The sequence below is a fragment of the Schistocerca piceifrons genome, chromosome 6, assembly GCF_021461385.2.
Source record: "Schistocerca piceifrons isolate TAMUIC-IGC-003096 chromosome 6, iqSchPice1.1, whole genome shotgun sequence".
Taxonomy (NCBI): Eukaryota; Metazoa; Arthropoda; class Insecta; order Orthoptera; family Acrididae; genus Schistocerca; species Schistocerca piceifrons.
Window position 1 is genome coordinate 356,926,440 of NC_060143.1, and position 6,171 is coordinate 356,932,610.

A 6,171-nucleotide genomic window follows, 5' to 3' on the forward strand; every position below is an offset into this window, starting at 1 on the left:
ATTAGTATTTCACATAGTTATATGATTGCATGTCACGAACTTAAATAAATATGACCTTGGAAATAACCAAAGACAGGTAATGTAGACTCCTAGACCTGTCTCCTAGAACTGTCAGTTTCATGTTTACACTGTATGACAGTCATGTCAAACATTATCAAGAATTGTCACTGCTTAAAATGTGACAGCGGTAACATACATGACAAAGTGTGTACCGTGTTACAGGACATATTTCAGATCCTGTCGTATTACGTAACAAGAACGAAATTGCTATAGAAGGGCACAAAGTAAGCAGACTTATATTACTGCTGTATATGTCCAGTTAACATTTTCTAGAAATCAATGGACATACAGTTGTTTGTTCCTCTTCATCAGATGCCACTGATGATGGGTTATAAACCTGAAAACGGTTTCGGCAAATAAAGTATTTCTAGTGCAGCTCATGTGTATAGAAGATGACTTTTAACAAACATCTGAAAGCTGCGGAGCGCCAAGCATTCAGGGTTTTCACATAGTGAATCATTATCGAACATTTCGTTCAATACGAATACCGCAGGTGCACTATGTAAAATTGTAGGTTCTGGCGTATTTTCTTACAATCACAGTAACGAGCCTACCTTCAACTATACGATGCGCGTACAAGTTATAACACTGAAGCGTTTCCTTCAGCCTCTAGATGAAAGCCAAATGAGGAGTTACTGAAAAGGACGGTAAAAATTTAAGAGTTCACAAATAAGGAAAATTAGAAACAACAGAACAGCTGCGACGCGGAGGGCACCTTCATGGATTATGGGTAACGTTAGTAAAAAGTGCACAATTCGGTGCTTTTTCAGTGTGATGCAAAAATATGAAACACGAAAGCAACCATGCGAAGGACACACACTCATGTTTCCTACAACCAACAGAGCGAGTTTGAAAGAGGTCACGTTGTAGCCTTCCGAGCGGTGGGATAGTCCTTTCGGAGAATTGACACACAAGTTGGAAGAACTGCATCATTTGTGCAACGATGCTGGTATCAGTGGTCGCTTGAACATTGTCGCACCCGTGGACAAGGCATAGGACGTGCACGAAGCACAGATACCCACCAGGGTCGTCTTATTGTAAGGGCAACAGTGGCAGAGCACACAGCTACTACAGCACAGATAAGTGCGCACGTGGGCCCAGACGTGTCAACATGAACTGTTGCGAATTATTATTAGCAGTGGGGCTACGGGCAAGCACACCTTTAGCCCGCCTCCCACGCACGCCACAGCAACAACATGCATGCCTCGACTGGTGGCGTCAGAGAATCACTTGAAAGATGGAATAACGCGCCGTAGTTGTCAGCGATGAAAGTAGATTCTGCCTGCATGCACCTACATTTGATTAACTAGCGTTCCCAGGGCAACATCAAATAAAATATACTGATACCAAGTGGGACAGGTGAGTTCTGATACGTTTTTGTGTTCCACATTCGTTCCTTTCGCGTAAACTCTCCCGTAACACTTCTTGTGAAAATTTTGAAATTGCTCTGTCTACTCCAAAACATATTTATTCAACAGGACTGTATTTCTTCTTCCATCCTTTAGGGCCAGAGTATGTCTGATCACCTGTTACTGAGAGGTGGTCTTCCCACTAAAACTGCGTCTTACTTTGAATTATTTTTATAGAAGTATTCTTGCACGAAGCTTCTGGAAGACTTTTTACGCTTTGTTTTTTCCCCGTTACATCTTCGCGCTATCGCCACAACTCGATGAACAGCGTTTTCGTCTGGTATGCTGAGTCCACTAGCATTACAATAGTGGAAAGTGGCTGCTGCGCACCAGCTCGAATTCTGATGCACTACTCAATTAAAATTCAGTGATCCAAATGACATATTTAGATACAGTCTTCACCAATCAATTGTAAACCAAACTAAAACTAAAAACTAAATCGCTCCCGAACAGGCCATTAAGGCCCAACGGTACCGACCGGCTGCCTCAGCCAATAGGCGTCCGTGGATGAGGATATGGTGGGTGGGGCAAGTGGTCAATGGCTCTGAGCACTATGGGACTCAACATCTGAGGTCATCAGTCCCCTAGAACGTAGAACTACTTAAACCTAACTTAACCTAAGGACATCACACACATCCATGCCCGAGGCAGGATTCGAACCTGCGACCGTGGCAGGCATGTGGTCAGCCTGCCGGCCCGGCCATATGTCAGTTTCCGAGATCGAAGCCGCTACTTCTCAATCATGTAGCTCCTCAGTTTGCCTCAGAAGGGCTGAGTGCACCCCGCTTGCCAACAGCGCTCGGCAGACCGGATGGTCACCCATCCAAGTGCAAGCCCAGCCCGACAGCGCTTAACTTCGGTGATCTGACGGGAACCAGTGTTACCACTGCGGCACGGCCGTAAACCAAACTAAGTACATTATAAATAAGTTGTCTGTTACGCCATCGTTGGAGGGGACGAGCAAATCTGACGCCAACCAGAGCAACTTGGCTGTACCAGGGCCAGTCCGAGTATAAGGGGTTGCCGTGTAGTGCATTTCAAACTGATATTAATAAATGAAAATAAAAATGCTAACTCTGACTTCACCACCATTTGCGTTCTACACAATATTGTGGATTTGTGGTTATTTATTTGTTGATTTATTTAATCTGATAAGATTAGAGCCAATAGGCTTCTCCGACATCTAACTAACCATTCTACATATTTCACATTACATTGACTATGATTAATATCGTTTGTGGCACATCTGGTCGGAGGGGCTATATTTATGACTGGACAGTCCGTAAAGTGGAAGAAATCAACATATTTTCTCACACCCCAAGGGTAGTACGGATAGCTGACTATTTTTGATGTGTAGACAGAAAGGTAAATTTCACACTCATGAACCCACAGGGTACACCGCGCCTCTTGCAGTGGATTTGCGGGTTGACGTTTAGGGAAACAGGAACTTTCCTTGAAAACTGGGCTGCTAGGAGGCTGTCGTTCTGTGTTTTTGTGACACTGTGAAAGCCTTCCGCAGACCAAACGGTACTGTCGTCCATACCAGACTCACTCTTTTTCTGCGAGAACTCGAATAACTTACAATTCCGAGCCAAAATAGCAAGGTCAAGTAATAAATTATAAAGCAATCTTAAGGAAATCGAAAGAAAAATCGGCTGGCGATGCGTGATAGTCATGTCACAGGGTCCAGAGCAAGTGGAAGCCTTCCTGTATGACAAGTTTTCTGCCCTTCCGAGATGGTCATTCGAAGTTACACGCACATTCCTCACTGTTCTGGCACTCGAAAAATGTCGAGAAGAATGGGAGGAAATTGTTCACACAGTTCAGAAATTGTTAATTTCTGATGGGACACTAAGATTACTTGGGACTTTCTCACAGGTGTTGGGTACGATCCTGGAATTTTTACCACTTACAGCTTCTTTCACTTCTGACAATGATTTGTTAATGTGAAAGATGTGCAAGCTGCATATGGTATACAACGGCTATTCGGAACGATCGGTGGCGAAACGGAAACCACTGTGAAAATCTGACGAGGCATTTTACAGATGTTTTGGTCAGTGTTTCTAGTATTCCCGTCGATCGCATCAAGACGCTCTTTTCTGTTGTGAGCGTGCTGTGAGCGAGTAAAGGTTCCTAGAACAACAACATCTCCCGCCAAGTAGGAGGGCCACTGAGAGGCTTCGCCTTAATGAATGCAGCCCACCTAACACAACTGCCACGCACTTCCCTCTTCGTGGCAATTCTCAGCCGCACTCTGCAAGGGCAGTGAAGATGCTCCTGTGGCCTTTTCGATGGGAAGTGTTCGATCACCCACAACACAGCCCTAATTGGCTCGTCCTGAGTATCATCTCTGTTCACATGAGACGCTGAAGATGAAGACAACACTTTGACGCAGGCTACGCGCTATAGACCAGCGTAGAGAATTATCGGGAAGCACAGGCGGCTGCCTTCTATGACGATGGAGTTGGAAATTTGGTATGACGCTCTGACAAATATAGAAGTCTGAGTGGCGACTATGTAGAGAAGTACCTGGAAGGCGTAGCTAAATGTGCAAAGAAAACAGTTTTGATTTTCAATGTGGTTTCCATTTCGTGGCTGATCGTTCCTTACTTTCCGAACAGCCCTCGTACATTCCAAATAAAACTGGGTAATTAAGTTCTAAGGTCGAAAGAAGGCAAGAGCAAGGACCTTGTCTAGTAATCCACTGCAGTCTTCAGACCCGAGTTGACCATGAATATTTTTTATGCCAAAACGCAGGTCAGATATGTGGCAGCAGTTTCAAAATCGGAGAAGGAAAAAATTTTTTCCTGAGTGAAAATGATAATTATTTACGTCACTGCAAATTAAAACTAAAATAGTGAAGGTAAAATCTTCTGGGTTATTACGTTCTCTTCATACTCTTGTTACACAATGAAGGTGTCGACTCTTCCAATGGAGTCTTGTTCAGGATATTATAGTATTCCAGGTTAAATGAACACTGTCGCTCAGCCACGTTCAGCTATAAAAGCGGAGTTTTTCTGCACTTGTTCTCAAGAAGTAGGATTACCGTGTGAAATTCTTTCTGGCTAGTTTTGGCAGACCATTGTCACTGGATAGGTAGCGAAATAAGCAGAACAGCAGAGGGAAATATATATCAAAATCGTATCTCAGTACCGCGGAAGTGACTTCCTGGTCGTTGTTTATGTTTATTTTGACAGTGCCTGAGCATTTACTTTCTTGATGGCGCTAAGGCCTTAAGCTAGAAGTCTATAGCTGTAGCGTTCTTCTTCTTCTTCTTCTTACGTTCAGCAAACACCTGTGTATGTTTACTGTTGTGGATTGGCAGGAGACCAACCCACTAAATTGAGAGGAAGCCGAAAGGCTCGCGTTTAAGCTCACGCAGGCTGGCGTGAGGTCTGGAACAGGACAAGGTAATCAGAACTCAGAAAAACGGACGCAGATGGTGGAATACTTAACTTTAATCAAAATGGCTCTGAGCACTATGGGACTTAACGTCTTTGGTCATCAGTCCCCTAGAACTTAGAACTACTTAAACCTAACTAACCTAAGGACATCACACAACACCCAGTCATCACGAGGCGGAGAAAATCCCTGACCCCGCCGGGAATCGAACCCGGGAATCCGGGCGCGGGAAGCGAGAACGCTAACGCACTCCATTAATGTTGAACGTAGCTCTTGTCTGTACATTCTTTACAATATCAATAGCAACTGATAATGGCGCCTTGCTAGGTCGTAGCAAATGACGTAGCTGAAGGCTATGCTAACTATCGTCTCGGCAAATGAGAACGTATTTTGTCAGTGAACCATCGCTAGCAAAGTCGGTTGTTCAACTGGGGCGAGTGCTAGGAAGTCTCTCTAGACCTGCCGTGTGGCGGCGCTCGGTCTGCAATCACTGATAGTTGCGACACGCGGGTCCGACGTATACTAACGGACCGCGGCCGATTTAAAGGCTACCACCTAGCAAGTGTGGTGTCTGGCGGTGACACCACATTTACATTCTTGTATTTTAGATCTGCCTGCTACCTAGAAGTTAGCTGCCCAGCTCATAGTAAGAAAAATTTTGACTAATTCTTACTTTATCACAGTTTAAGTGTATGTTAGTGCTTTTCTGGTTTACGGCAAAGCTATCGTCATAGGTATGTGACAAATGTCACAGTAGGTTAGTTAGTATGGGAGAAGCTTTTTGGGACAGTAGGTTGATATTTCACTGGGGCGACTGCAGCAGGGAAGCCAGTACACTATCAGATGGGGTCTCCTATGGAGTTGTAAACTATGCAGTAGAGACAAAACAACCATGTAACAGGGAAGAAAGGTTTGTTTCCTTTCAGGCACTACTAGAAATAGGGTATTTTAGTTACATAAGTTGTTAGGGGAAAGATACAGCGGGAGCTAGGAAAGGGTGACAAGTAATAAGCAAAAAGAGAAACACTGAGAAATCACACTTCAGAATCTGTGGTGTCAACGGCAGACACCACACTTGCTAGGTGGTAGCCTTTAAATCGGCCGCGGTCCGTTAGTATACGTCGGACCCGCGTGTCGCCACTATCAGTGATTGCAGACCGAGCGCAGCCACACGGCAGGTCTAGAGAGACTCCCTAGCACTCGTCCCAGTTGTCCAGTTGTACAGCCGACTTTGCTAACGATGGTTCACTGCCTACATACGCTCTCATTTGCAGAGACGACAGTTTAGCATAGCCTTTAG

At 44.6% G+C, this 6,171-nt stretch overlaps 1 pseudogene; it reads right to left on the minus strand.

The window, feature by feature from the left end:
* Nucleotides 1–2,256: 2,256 nt before the first annotated feature.
* On the minus strand, nucleotides 2,257–2,374 carry LOC124803700 (annotated as a pseudogene).
* Between the last annotated feature and the right edge of the window lie 3,797 nt (nucleotides 2,375–6,171).